Raw genomic sequence first — 13,267 nt, 5'->3', positions numbered from 1 at the left:
GTTCCGCACCAAATATGGTGCGTACGAATATCAAGTCACGCCCTTTGGGTTATGCATTGCTCCTGCAGCATTTCAGTATTCATTAATGACGTCTTAGTGTACATAGATTATATCTTAGTGTACTCAACTTCAAAACAGGATCATATCAAGCACGTCCGTTCAGTCCTCTCCAAGCTCCGGGAACATCGTTTATATGTAAAGCTGGAGAGTGTTTCTTTCACGTCACCGAAGTGGAGTTTCTGGGTTTTATTCTTACTCCAGGAGCCATCAGAATGGACCTGCATAGACGCCGTTTTGACATGGCCATCACCAACGACATTAAAGGGGTACAGAGCATGTTGGGCTTTGCGAACTTCTATCGCCGGTTCTTACTAGACTTCTCACAGGTCATACACCCGATCAACGTATTGCTACGAAAAAATAACAAAAAATGTGCCTGTACCGAAGAAGCAGAAAAAGCTTTTCAGGAACTCAAGAAAAGGTTCACCTCCGCGCCAATCCTGCGACATCCTTGCCCAGATCTTCCTTATATCGTGGAAACAGACGCTTCCAGTATAGCAATGGGAGCTGTCCTCTCACAAAGAGATCCAGAAACAGGCCAGCTACATCCAGTGGCCTTTTGGTCGAAAAAAATTCTCTCCTCCGGAGATGAATTATACCATCACGGACAAAGAACTCTTGGCGATCAAATCCACCTTTAAGGCCTGGCGGCACTACCTTCTGGGGGCCAGACACACCATTACAGTTATCACGGACCACCGAAACCTGCAATACCTTAAAACAGCTAAAGCCCCGTCTTCACGCCAATTGCGGTGGGCCCTTTTCTTCGCCGAATAAGACTATGTCATCACTTTTCGACCAGGGGTCAAGAACGGAAAAGCTGACGCACTCTCTCGTACAGGCACTGATGACTTGGTATATGCGACCCCATACCCAGTCCCCATCATACCAGAAGACAAACTCTTGGGCCTTAACCCAAGTAGAACTGAGAGATAAGATTCAGCGAACCATGAACCCAGATGCTTTCCTCGCATGGCAAGCACAAGGAGAACAATATTCCATTAAAGATCACTTACCCTTTAAGGATCATTTGTATGTACCCACCAAGGACTTAACAACAACAAATCGTTTCAGGTCATCACGATTCCCTGATCAAAAGGCACCCTGGAATCACCAAGACTCTAGCCAAGGTAAAACAGAACTTCTGGTGGCCTGCCTGACGTAAGGATGTCATCCAATATATTCAGTTCTGCGGAGTCTGTGCACAAAATAAGTCAAAAACAAAAACCATACAGTCTTCTGCAACCTTTGGACATTCCTCCCACTCCATGCCACTCTTTCCCTCGACCTCATCACTGACCTACCTCCCAGCCAAGGGTTTAACACCATCCTCGTAGTCGTGGACATATTCTCAAAAATGGCACATTTTAATCCACTCAAGGGCCTCCCTGACGCGTCTACGCTAGCCAAAGTGTTCCTGGATGGTATTGTCAAACTACATGGCTTTCCATGAGTCCTGATCTCCGACTGAGGTAGCTAGTTCGTCTCCAACTTCTGGAGAAAGTGTTGCGCAATGGCGCAAATTGACATCCGGCTATCAACTAACCATCACCCTCAAACGGACAGTCAAACCGAGAGGACCAACCAGACCCTCGAACGATACCTACGGTGCATGTTGCACCAGGAACTAAGAGACTGGAAAGATTTACTTTGGATAGCCGAGTACGCATGTAATAATTCCTTGCATTCAAGTACTGGACAAACACCCTTTTATGCCCTTTATGTTAGACATCCACGTACCTCAGAACTGGATCTCCCAACCAGTTTGGAAATGCCAGCAGTAAAAACTCTTCACACCAACATCACTCAAGCTTTCAAAAGGGCCAAGGAACATCTTACTCACGCCAAAGAAAAACAAAAGCAATTTGCCGACCAACACCGGAAAAAGGCCCCTGACTATCAAGTAGGAGACAAGGTCTAGCTGGCCGCCAAATTTTAACCCATTAAAGGAACCCGGACCTTTCAACCCAGGTACTTAGGGCCTTACACCATCAAAGCAATTATTAATCCGGCAGCCGTCAAACTGGATTAACCAGCTAACCTACAAATCCATCCGGTATTCCACTTGTCCCTTCTAAAACCGATGCAGCCTGGTACACGGATTGGGACACCACCAAAACCCATACTTATTGACGGGGAACCAGAATTCGAAGTCAGAAGCATCTTGGATTCCACGTACTCAAGGGGCAAGATTTACTATCTAGTTGATTGGAAAGGATTTAGACCCCAAGATAGGTCCTGGGAACCTTGTGGGAACATTCATGCACCACGTCTAATCAAAAAATACCATCGAAACTTCCCATCTAAGGCTCACAACCTTGAGAGGGGCATTGGGGTGGGAGCGGGGGAGAGGAGAGCTGTCACGACCCGTATCAAAAAAAAAACAAAAAAAAACCCTGGCCAGCCCATGGGCCAGGAGGGGACTTGGATCGGGTCTCAAACAAACTCAGGCATCCTTTGCTGAAGCCCTCTTGGTGCCAGTCCTGGCGCCAGACTCATACTTCGTGAGGACTTGGGTTTTGGGACTACTTTGTTTCCAGTGCCAGCCAACATGGAGTCACCCACATAGCATGCTGCGGTATAGTGTTTTGGGTGTGGTAGCCTAGGAACTACTTTACCTGGACTACTTTTCTTAAGCTATTTAAACCACACCCGACTTGAATGACACGCTTCGCGTTACTTTGCAATCTGACGCTCATCGCGTTAGCTGTACCTGCGAACCTAGGAAGAACAGCATCTGAAAAACAAAAGGACATCGTTAATAGCAGCAGCTTGCCTGTAATTCCATCGCTAGCTGCCCTCAGCTCCTGCAAACATCCAAGGATCAGCGAGCCTCCCGGACCGACGGATCTGCGAAAAAGGGAGAAAAAGGACATTAGACATTTTACAATCGTGCCGGAAACTTACCTCACGAGAGTCGTCCATCGACCAGCATCACCTTGGGACTTCTTGCTCCGGGTGAGCACCGCATCTACGGGAACAAAAAGACAACAGGTTAGCAAAGGCAAGGCAGCATAGCGCTGCACATAGTGCCTACTTACTGCATCAAGGCACTCTCGATGCACCATCATTTACTGGCGAGTCCCAACTCAGCCAACGTTCCAAAGTAAACTTCCGCGCACCTAAGGAAAGAGAAAATACATTATTTAAACCAAAGAAAGGCATACAAGCATAACAGTAATAAGACCTACCTGAAAGACTCAAAAGGGCCAGCATCAGTGAAGTAACTAGATCGCACTTGTCCACAAAGGACAACGCGCCCCTGCCAACAAGGCAGGACGGAAAGCACGCCAAAACCCATAACAAGGCAGAACTTCTCCGCTGATCATACCTGGGAGCCGCTGAGAAGGATACCAGAGTCCCCACAGCTGCGTGGCATCCTCGTGGATACCAGGTGAGCCTAACAGTCCTCTGCTCCCACTTTCCGTCCTCCCTTGGCCCTGCACCCTGACCTACCATTGAGGCAAAAAAGCGAGGGGTCATTCGACTTTAGGTCACTCTCACATCTCTAAAAAGTTCCACTACCAACTGCACCTCCTCAGAGGTATTCTACCTTTTCTCATGTTGCCCCAGAGGACCACCATCTCAAGAGCCCTGGTTCTCTAGGCTAGACTCAAACTGCCTCAATCTTCCTACTCCTCATCCAGAACAGAACCGCAAGACCTTCTACTTGGCCTCAGGCCCGCATCGCTCCAGCGGTGAAGTCCCCCCTCTAGCTCCCCATGGCTGCAAGGATCAAGTTTAACACCCTCTGCATAATACACAAGGCTTTCTGGGGATGGGCATTCACCATCTACAACGCTCTTCCAAATATTTTCCGCTCTAGAGTCCTCCAACTCTGTGGGTGAGCCTTTTTCTAAACAGATTTGGGGGTAGCTCTTTATCCTCTGCTGGTGCCTCCCGCTGGGCCTTCCTGCCCCTGTCTTGAGCCGGAGCACCTTAAGTTCTGGAAACTCCTCAAGATCTCACCCTCTCCCCTGCCAACCTCTGTTCTTTTTCTCTTCTCCCTCGTTCCTTCTCCTCCCAAACTTCAGTTTTTGCTGACTGGTTCACCTCCAGAGCCTTACAAGTCCCAGGCTCCCACGCCAGTCTTTTGCACTTGCCTCTGCACTATGTTCATCATTACTGCACTTTGAGCTTATGCTCCATGAGCGTAATAATCTCTCTGCACTCCCAGAACCCTGCTGGACTGGATGTGCTTGTTCCCCCCCCCTTCCTCGCACCTCAGTATGTACGCATGTATGACCTAAATGTACTATGACTAAGTAGTTTGTCTTGTCCCCCGCCTACCCTTTCTTTGCCCCCCCCCCCTAGCTTGATCGTGACCAACTTCATGCACTTAGAATTGAACATTCAGAAAATTCAAGGCCCAAGAATTTTTACGGTATTCCTTTGCTCCCTTCGCGCCTTGAAGCACTACCTGTGTACAGCACTGTATAAATAAAACAATTACTTTGATTGGGGGGAGTGTTACTGTGCACATGTAGAAAACAATTAATGACAAAACCAATAGTTTTGACTTTGCATTTAGCGTAAAGCTTTGCTTTCTTGCTACTATGTATTGATATCACGTGTTCAGATACATTAACAATTTGCCTAGCATTACAATTGCATGTCAAGCTACCTTCATTCCATAGGTTGCCAGGACATGGTCATAAAACCATATTACTGCTATTGTCTCAGGAGTAAGGAACGCACATCATTGCCAGGCATTAACCCAAACTGGAAGTTTTTTTGTATAGAGCTTTCTAAACCCTATATCCTCTAGTACTCCATTAACTGCCCTCCGAATGAAGGGCCTAGTCAGTGGCTAAGGGTTTCAATCTGGTCACATGGCATTGTACCACTCCCAAAAAGAAAGTTGCACATGAAGTACCCATCCAGCATGCAACTATTCGCCAAATTATTATATGCCTAATAACTCACCCCATGAGGTAGCTGGTGCCATCACATGCCCAAGTACTCACAAGCACTCGAAATATGGCAAGCATTGTTACATGGTGTCCATGTACACAGCAAGCATGATTTGGTCTATGCACACCAATCATATGGCAACGAGACTGCTTAAGTCAGCCTTGATACTTCACTGGTATTCCACTATCACACTTGAAGTAGGTGCTAGGAATTCTTTATAACCCAATTTAATATGCCTGGGAACTGACCCCTCCCCCAACTGTCACTTTATTACAGAGCTACTGTCTCTTGCTACACTTAGCATTATCTATAAGCAGGTCCTTCCTTCAGGTAAAGAACAAAAACATGGTGGAAATGTAATGCCCGTTAACATATTGTGAAGCCAAAGCCGGTTGAACGGTATAGATTTTGGAGGGCAGTGCCGAGGAGGCAAACAACGTGAGGGGAGCGTGCTACGGTTTCACCTGGGGCCCAATATTATGTGTACCATTCGCACCATCCTGGGGCTGGTCCACCCGCCTCCACACCCTCTCTAACGTATAGGTTGGAGCAAAAACACATCCTGCACACGAAGCCAACTGAAACGCCAGGACTAGCTTAATGCGTCACGCACGACAGTCAACAAGGACAACTTACCGAGGCGAAAAGAGATTCACAGAAGCAGCGGCCCAGAACAGTAAACTCACCCCCATTTCGTCTGCAACATACTACATCCAGATGCCAAAATGCACATGTGGCAAAACAATGCAGGTTTACCAAGAAGGGCGAGTTTCCCCAAGAGCTATACACCGATTACAAACTAAAAAAATGCACACATAAGTCTACAAAGACCTTTTAGTTAAAAAGGTTTCGGAAATCGAAGGGAAATATCAACTAACAAGAAGTAGAAAAGCAATCACTTACCTACTAGGTTTCCACAGCAACAACCGCTCTTCTCTCCAACAAAAAACAAAAAAAAAATACGCTCTACCAAGCAGCGCTCCAAAGACTCCTTTTAAACCGCCCACAGCAAAAGGTTAACAGCTGTTAATTGATCAAGTGGTGCCTCCTGAACTCTTGCACTTCAATTACTAAGACTCTGCGGCTCCCCAGGTCAGCGAGGACACTGAATAATGGGAGTTTTATGTTCTGTGATTCGGTGAAAAGTTAAAAGAAAATGCATAATGGTGCTAGTTTAAAACAAGGACTGGAGAAAGGGGGTCAAAGGTGAAAAGAAGCAATTTAGAAGACATGCTCTCGCAATATTATTGTCAGATTCTACTGAGTGGTTGTGGTGCTCACCTAGTAGTAGACACTTTGTTTATGAACCCTACACCACGCATGCCTCGTTTAATCGGATCTGGATATCAGATAGCAACACTTTGCATTGTGGTACTTGTAGTTCAGTTTTTGGTTTTGGTGAATGTTTGTGGCGCTTGCACCAAAAAATTGCCGAAACCACTGTTACAGAAGCGAGAGAGAGGGAATGGGGGTTCTGAACAGAGAATACCTGGTTGGTATATCAAAAGGCAATGCCGTGGCATGAAACCGTCTAATCACTCAAATCTCTTGTTCCAAACTCCTCCACTGTACTTCCCTAACAATATTTGCTTCAATCAGCAGTTTTGTAAGAAGCAAGTTGGGTGCTGGCCTTTCCATTCTCCAGCCGTATAATGGGCTATATGGGGCAATTTTTTCCATGGACAGTTGTGCTGTTTTGGGCTACTTTTGATGATAGGTTTTCATTTGTCCTCCTGAGGCTGCCTTTTGATAAACACTCCCACTCGCTCTACCCCTCACCCCACTCCCTCTACCGCCAGCAACCCCACTCCAACCCTCTACCCCCAGCAACTCACCCCAAACCCATTATGTGTGCTGGTTGGGGGTTGTTTGGGCTACTTTTGACAAGTCATCGAGGCTGTTTTGTTCTTCATGTTTTTTGCCTCCAACTACCATCACGCACCGAGCCCCGCTCTCTATAACCCCACACACTCACCCACTCTTACCCACCCTCGCACCCTATCCCCTCCCACTGTACCCCCATCCACCCAATCCACATCCACTCTAACCTCACCCACCCAGTCCCCACTCTCTCTGTCACCCCCAAACACCCACCCTACCCCACTCTCTCTACCTCTACCCACCAATCCCCATACTGTCTACCCTCACCCGCCCAATCCTTACTCTCTCTACACCCACCCACTCTACCCCCACCTGGACTACCACTGCCCACCTACACTATCCTCACTTTCTCTACCCCTACCCGCTACCCAACCCCCATTCTCTCTCTATCTCAACCCACCCACCCTACCTCCTCTCTCCCTACCCCCACCGACCCTACCCCCACTCTCCTTACCACACCCAACCTATCACCACTTTCTCTAACCCCACCCACCCTACCCCACTCTCTCTAACCCCACCTACCTACACTAACCCACTCTTTCCATCCCTCACCCAGCCACCCCCATCGTTTCCACCCCATCCACCCTACCCCCACTCTCCTTAACACACCCACTGTACCCCACTATCTCTAACCAACCCACCCTACTGCACTGCCTCTATCCCACCCACCCACCCTACCTTCACTCCCTCTACCTTCAACAACCGCCATCACCACTCTCTCTACCCCTAGCCACCCACCCCACCTCCACTCACCCATCAACCCTACCTCCACTCTCTATCCCCACCCATTGTACCCGCCACTCTCTACCCCCACCAACCTTATCCCCACTGCACCACCCTACCCACACTCTCTACACCCACCCACCCTGCACCCATTCTTTCTTCTCTTTCCCCAACCACTCACCCTACCCCACCCATGCACCCTACCCCACTCTTTCTACCCCACCCACACTACCCCTATTCCCACTATCCCGACCCACCCTACCTCTGCTCTCTCTAACCCTAATCACCCACCATATCTCCACTCACTCTACCCCCATCCACCCACCCTACCACCATTCTCTCACCCCACCAACCCTACCCCCACTCTCTATACCCCAAATCACTCTACCCCCACCTAACCCCCACACTCTCTACCCCACCCAACTTCCCAATCTACCAATGATCTTGTTTGTGCTTTGTTGGCCAGTATTGCCTACTCTCTGGGTCTGGAGGATGACCTCCCTGCATGTTTTGGGGTTGACTTCACTGTGGGTTCGGTGGCATAGGGTCGGTTGTACCTAGTGTGTTTTGGGTTACTCGTTCGGTTCAATGTCGGTGGTTCAGGTATGGGCATGTTGTGTGGTCCGCTGCTGAGTGGGTGCGCGATTGGTGTTAAATATAGGAAGTTGTGCTCGACCGGGTGCCCCTAGTTGTGCGGGTGGCCAATTCCTGGGTATATCTCCCTTAGTTCTCCTATTTAGCAACACAAATCCCCATTGGTCCATATAGCTACTCGAACGTGTTCCCTGTGTATTACTTTTACCAAGTTTCATTCTACTGACCGCCATTACATTAGCCGTTTCATTTGACTGTGTACTGTCCACGCAATGTGCATTCAGATCTCCTCCTATTATCACTGGCATCTCTCCATGTAGCATATTCCATTCAGCAGGTATTTCAGACACAGTACCCCGTAACCTCTCAGTCAATATCCCCTGTGGAGGATCATACACATTCATAATTAGTATCTTACCCTCTCCCTCCTTAACTTGATCCTCAATTTCAACCACCATAATAATCAACTGATGGTCTGGTACCACCACCCGATTAGCTCTCAACACAGAGTGTACACCAATCGACACCCCTCCCCCTCCAAAGGTCTACCCATAGTACCACCAGTCGCCATTACCTGAAAGATCGGATAGCCATCACGATACAAGCGGACCGTCATCCAAATTTCCTGTATTAGAAAAATATTGCTAACACTTAACATGTCTCCACTGGCAGCAATATTAATTAGGTGATATTGGCCTCAAGTATTCCAAGATGTAATAGTTATACTTCATGGTCTTTTGCACGGAATGACTGGTAGGAAACTAGAGAGCCAATTCCACTCATAGTCCACCTTTGCCTTGTTCACATCTGCATCTATGCACGCTAGCATTCTATCGGTCCCCTTTCAGGGATTTTTAAGTCACTTCCCTTAAAGTTGGCCCCTGAATTCTTTCCACCTTTTGGGGGATGGTCCCCAACCACTTCAGCATGCAATTTCCGGGCCATATCGTATGTATTAACTGGTTCCCTCGTTTTGCACTCTTCCCGCCCTCCAGCCTTTCCATGGCGCCTGTATTTATGACTTCATTATCATATCTCAATTTCAAAATACATGGAAAATATGATCGCACCAAGTCAACAGAAGCACTAGAGTAACAGTGTATCTTTGAGGTTGTAATTTCAGCAGTTTCAATAGGTTTCACACATTTAAGTCACCAGATTGTAACACGCACAGTTGGGGAAACGAGTACAGTAGCTGCAAGATGTGTCTATTCAACACCATATGAGCGAAAATATTTCTTACAATAAACGTGGTATTGTTAGTTATTGCCAGTCTCATAATTGGGGCTTCATCAATAGAAACAAATGCACTGTGGCAAAAACACCCGAGGCGGCCGGCCAATACCGCCCCAGGGGCCGTAATTAACGTGGGCGGTATTGGCCCGCCGCTGAGGGTCTTATAGCCATTAGCACCCTGGGCCGTTAGACCGGTGTACTAATGCAATTTTTTTCTGTTCCGAAACGCTGCTGAGTTTTGAAACAGAAAAAAAAGAAATGTCAAATAAAATGGCTGCCGGGAAAGGGAAAACGTAGTCCGTTTTCCCTTTCCATGGCGGCCATCGGGAGCGGACGTGCTTCGCTCCCGAGAAAAAGAAAAAAGAAGGTAAGTGGAGTTGGGAGGGCAGGGAGGGGACAGATTGCAGGGGAGGGAGGTGGAGAGGAAAAAAAAACATACCTGGACGAAGGCAGCCTCCAGGCTTGGGGAGGCTCGGAGCAGGGATTGCCCCCTTTCGAGCCTACTCATTGGCTAAGGGGCTGCCAATGCCCCCCGCCGGGAACAAACGCCAGCACGCTCGCACGTCCACAGGAATACCGTGTGTTATGGCTCGGAAAAGAGCCAATCCACGTGTAGTATTTCCCGTGGACAGAGCGTGCCGGGTACTAATGTTCAGTGTGTCTTGTTCATTGTTCTGTGAACATCTTTCCGGCATTGAGCATCTTTCAAAATCTGAATTATTTCCTGCCAACACCCTAGCCTTCATTATCCACTGTTACTTTTTTGCCTCAATGTTGAATCCCGTTTTTAATAGCCTGCTTGTTAATATGCCATCTTTTTGCAGGCCCTTCCCATCTTTTGCTTTGCTTTCTTTCTGTGCTATTTTGTATTCCCGACTGATGGACACCCATCACCCGTCTCCGAGCTGTTTTTCCAATCGATTTCGGTTTGGTTATTCTATGACAAGACTGGAGGCGAGCATTATGCTTCAACTTCTTTATTTTACTACTCCTCAGCAGTTTCAACAAACTAACAAAAATCAACAACAACACTGAAAATGTGCCCCAAAAGACTTTTCTTTGATTGAAACTACAATCCCCACAGTCTCTGTAGTCTATCTCACTCCCAGCTCAGCTATGACCACATCCTGTCCCTGAGCTCCTCCTCTTCTTTTACTGTTCTACAAGCAGATAAGTACTATTTTGCTCATCTCCCTATGTAATGAGGTCTTTAGCAGAGCATTGTGTAGGGATAGATTGAATACTTAGATATGTGACAGAGTGCGCAGTGCAGGAAGAGTACTGCAGAAGCGAGAATCTTTAAGCTTTAATTTTTAAGGTCAGATCGTTATCTCAGACCGCGATATATACAGTTGCAGAGCGGTGTTCGGGAACCGCCTGCTGGCTTACTTGTGATTTAGAATTTTGTTCACCAGGGGTGGCGGGCCGGCGCCGTGAGGGCCTACAGCGACCCGAGGAGTCGCGCACCCAAGGAGCCTCCCGCCCCCTCCTTCGGAGAGGCGGAGGCTCGAGCATAGCAGTGCGGCCGGCGTTGCAGCCCCCTCCTTTGTGGAGGCGGAGCCAGCCGCACACGGGGACGGCGAAGATCCCCGGCCCCCTCCTTTGCAAAGGAGGGACCTCACCGCCGCTCGCTTCCGCGTCGCATGTTTTTCCCAGCGACGTGGAGCGCAGCATACAGTGAAAGCCGGGTCCGGCAGTGATCTACGAGAGCTACGTTTGTAGCAAATTAAAAGTAAATCTGCTCGGATTAACGAAGCAGAGCGCTCTAATCCACGAGCCCGCCTCGAGGAAGCAGTCAGCAGCACGCGAGCTGCTGAAAGCAGCAATAAGCAAGAGCAGGCATACAGCCTGTGCAGTACACGGTGCCCATCACAGAGGGGCCCACCAAGTGAAAAACGCCCATCGCAGGCACCCATAAGAAGTGAAGTAGTCCGGTGCAGCCATAAATAAATAAATAAATAAATAAATAAAAGAAGACAGAAAGGGGATAATACTATCTCTATCCCGACAACGCATTCTGGTGCTCTCCAGGAAACACCCCAAAGAAGAGGAGCAGCAGTAGCATCTATAGTGAAAGGGGCATGCTGCAACACCTTTGCAGGTATACAAGGCACACAGCATCCTCTCAAGATGTTGGAGGTTGATTGGAGTGAAGAGGAGCAGTCTTCGGACCTAGCTGCCAGCTTCAAAGAGGTGCTGGGTAACTCACTGATAGATGCAGTGGCTCAAGGGGTTAAACCCCTGCAAGATAGGTTGGAGTCCTTGGAGGCGATATTACATCAGCCAATAGACAGCACCAAATGGACTGATCGCACGCCCGCAGAACCCTCGGAAGCAGGGTCAATGGGGAGTACCAAGGCCCGAAAGAGGAAAGCCCCTCTCAACCCCCAGGTCCCTTTGGAAGGGGCAAAAGAGAAGGCCCCCGGAGGTCGTCGACGCCTTCGCAAAGCTCCGCGAAACATATTTGCGGCATCAGACAGTGCCAGACCTCACGACCCCCACTCCAGGGGAAGATTATGATGGAGAAGAGAACCCGGGCTCGGAAGAGGAGCCGGAGGATGGAGAACCTCCCTCTGAAGATGAGGATGAGGAATAAAGCAAACCCAGCGGTGGGAAAAGAATCCGCAAGGAGAAACACCTCGAAGAGGGTGAGGAAGATATGTTTGATCCGGACAGCACCCGGAATCCGGGGATCGACCGATTGGCAGCCTTCGCCTAGAGTGGCGCAGTATATGACCAAAAGGTTGAGAAAAGAATTGGACAAAGAAGTCCGGCAACGACTTCGGGCGGAGTGCCCCAGACCGTCTCTGCCAGGCAAGGTGGCCGAAACGCCAGAGCTAGAGCCCAAGATGCTGACATTCGTGTCGAAAACTGCCAAGGATTCCCGTAAAGGTATCGATAGATACTGGAGAAGGTGTCCAGAGAAAGTGCTTGACCTAGCCGGTCCACTAGCTAAAATCATGGACCTGGCTGAAAGGGCCAGGGATACGGGGGAGGAAGTAGACCCCGACGCCCTAGCAGGCTGGGCGCAGAGAGCAGTGTGTCTCCTAGGGAATGCTAACTGCGCCATTGCCTCAGAACGCCGGAGAGGATTGCTATTGAAGATCGACGCAAAGCTCAGTGAACTCGCCTCCTACGAGGCCGGAGAAGCAGCACAAGGGCTCTTATTCGGAGAGACCTTCGGCAAAGAAATGGGCCGCTTCGTCGGCACCTATAGGTCACTGGAAAAGGCGCAGGCCTCAATCCGCAAGATCTTCCCCAACCGAGTTTTTGGCGGGACCAGTCGTCACAGGGGTCGCTCGACTGGTCGTAACCAAGGATGAAGAAGACCACCGAATCCCAGAGCTCAATACTTGGAGAACAGACAGCAGGACTCCAGGCGCTTCCACAGAGGGCGCAGAGGAAGAGGTTCCGGCGGTGGACAAGGGCTCACCCAAGGTGAGAGTTGTACATTACCCACCATTAGGGGGGAGAACCTGTATGTTTTCGAAAAACTGGCGCGAGCTTTCCAGCGATGCCTGGGTACTGCAAACAGTTCGGGGTATGCATCTAGAGGTCGTGGGACCTCCCACACAAGAGCGCAGACCTCACCTACAGTGTTTAGCGTGCGCAGAGCAGAGACTCCTAGATCAGGAACTATCCCTTCTAGCAAAGAAGAATGCCATAGAGAGGTGCCTGAGGGACCCCGACCTCATAAGCAATATGTTTCTGGTGCACCGGAAGGAGAAGGTGCGGCCAGTTATAAACTTAAAGGAACTAAACGCACTGCTTTAAGTGGGCCGGGGCCTGCCGGGCCCGGCCCCGCCAGTCTCCAAAAAGTGGGGCTGAGCCGGGGCCCTGCCGGGGCCCCCCGTCCCAC

At 49.2% G+C, this 13,267-nt stretch overlaps 1 long non-coding RNA gene across 1 annotated transcript in view; it reads right to left on the bottom strand.

The window, feature by feature from the left end:
* Positions 1-5,951, bottom strand: part of LOC138525594 (uncharacterized) — a 28,390-nt gene extending 22,439 nt beyond the window's left edge. The window contains exon 1 of the long non-coding RNA XR_011283377.1: positions 5,878-5,951. This is a non-coding gene — a long non-coding RNA (uncharacterized lncRNA). The remainder of the gene's footprint in view (positions 1-5,877) is intronic.
* Positions 5,952-13,267: the final 7,316 nt, after the last annotated feature.

Source organism: Ambystoma mexicanum, chromosome 7p (assembly GCF_040938575.1).
Source record: "Ambystoma mexicanum isolate Mex_15411 chromosome 7p, UKY_AmexF1_1, whole genome shotgun sequence".
Taxonomy (NCBI): domain Eukaryota; kingdom Metazoa; phylum Chordata; class Amphibia; order Caudata; family Ambystomatidae; genus Ambystoma; species Ambystoma mexicanum.
This window is presented reverse-complemented; position numbering and strand designations above follow the sequence as displayed.